Here is a 2,288-nt window from a genome sequence, read left to right on the forward strand (position 1 = left end):
TAATGGAAACATCATGCTAGCTATCTTACGATCATGCAATGGAAATGTAGAAGTGGTGGCACACGTCATGGTGGTAGTTGCATGGCAATATATCTCGGAATGACTTTGAAAAAGCCATAGTAGGTAGGTATGGTGGCTGTTTTGAGGGAGGCTAATGGTGGGTTTTGTGCACCGGCGAAAGTTGCACGACACTAAGAAGATAGTGATGGTGGAAGGTGAAAGTGCATCTAAAACATGGACTCAACATTAGTCATGAAGAACTCATATACTTGTTGCAAAAGTTTTATTAGTAATCGAAACAAAGCATTCAACACATACTCCTAGGGGAAGGGTTGGTAGGTATAAACCATCGCGCGATCCCGACTGCCACGCAAAGGATGACAATCAATAGACTAATCATGTTCAGATTTCATCACATAGCGGTTCACCATACGTGCATGCTACGGTAATCACTAACTTCAACACAAGTATTTCTAGATCCACAACACCTTACTAGCATAACTTCAATATTACCACAACCACAACTCAAAACTAATTGAGATGAATCAAACTTCTCTAACTATTCAATGCACATGAAGGTGGAAGTTTTCATATCCCTTTGAATAACTACCCCTTTTGAGACTACTTTCATAGCATAGATCAACTACCAAGCCACGCACCGCCGTGCTCTAAAAGATATAAGTGAAGCACATAGAGCATCAACTAGCTCAAAAGATATAAGTGAAGCACATGTGAGCTGAATTGTCTACCAAAGGATATAAGTGAAGCTCGACAAAATCACGGTGAGTGCATGTCTCTCTCTCTAAGAGTGCAGCAAGGATGATTGTGACACAACAAAAATAAAAGACTCCTACGATACAAGACGCTCCAAGCAAAACACATAACATGTGGTGAATAAAAATATATCCCCAAGTAACGTTACCGATGGATTTGAAGACGAAAGAGGGGATGCCTTCCCGGGGCATCCCCAAGCTTAAGCTTTTACAGCATCCTTGAATCTCTTGGGGTGCCTTGGGAATCCCCAAACTTGAGCTCTTGCCACTCTTTATCTCTTTGTCCATCACAACTTCACCCAAAACTTGAAAACTTCACAACACGAAACTTAAACAGAAACTCGTGATAACATTAGTATAAGAAAGAAAACCAACATTTCCTTAGGTACTGTAGCAAACTTAAATTCCACTTATGTTGATGTTGGGTTACTGTATTTTCAATCTTCCATGGATAATACCCCCCGATACTATCCATAGTTTCATCAAAATAAGCAATCAACTCAACAAAAACAGAATCTGTTAACAGCAGACCAGTCTGTAGCAATCCGTATACTTTGTATTCTTCTGCTACTTCAAAAATTCTGAAAACTTACGACAGTCTGAAGAATTTGCATAGCAATCGGCAGCAAAAATAATCAACTCAAAAGCTCTTACAGCAAAAAAAATGAAAATTCTTTTCGTGAGCAGAAAGTTTCTGTATTTTCCAACATGACCAAACGATCATCCCCAAGACTAATCATAACGGTTTTGCTTGGCACAAACGCAAAAAGAAACACCAAAAACACAATCATAACAGAATTATGAAAGTGTGGAAAACACAAAAAAGAAAGAAAAATGATAGATTCGTTGGGTTGCCTCCCAACAAGCGCTTTTGTTTAACGCCCTTAGCTAGGCAAAAGATGATGGAATCACGTATAGTCATCTTTGGTGCTCAAACCATAAGTAGCCCTCATCATAGATTCATAAGGAAATGTTATTTTCTTTCTAGGAAAGTGCTCCATGCCCTTCTTTAGAGGAAAATGAAATCTAATATTCCTTTCCTTCATATCGATGATAGCACCAATAGTCCTTAGGAAAGGTCTACCAAGAATAATGAGACATGAAGGATTGCAATCTATGTCAAGTACAATGAAATCCACGGGTACATAGTTCTTATTTGCAACAATAAGAACATCATCGATCCTTCCCATGGGTTTCTTGACAGTAGAATCTGCAAGATGCAAATTAAGAGAACACTCTTCAATCTCATGAAAACCAAGAATATCACATAAAGACTTTGGAATCGCGGAAACACTAGCACCCAAATCACACAAAGCATTGCACTCATAGTTTTTGATCTTGATTTTGATAGTAGGTTCCCACTCATCATGAAGTTTTCTAGGTATAGAGACTTCTAGTTAGAGCTTCTCTTCAAGAGATTTCATCATAGCATCTACGATATGCGCGGTAAAGGCTTTGCTTTGGCTATAAGCATGTGGAGAGTTTGCAATGGCTTGCATCAAAGAAGTGCATTCA

Source organism: Hordeum vulgare, chromosome 6H (assembly GCF_904849725.1).
Source record: "Hordeum vulgare subsp. vulgare chromosome 6H, MorexV3_pseudomolecules_assembly, whole genome shotgun sequence".
NCBI lineage: Eukaryota > Viridiplantae > Streptophyta > Magnoliopsida > Poales > Poaceae > Hordeum > Hordeum vulgare.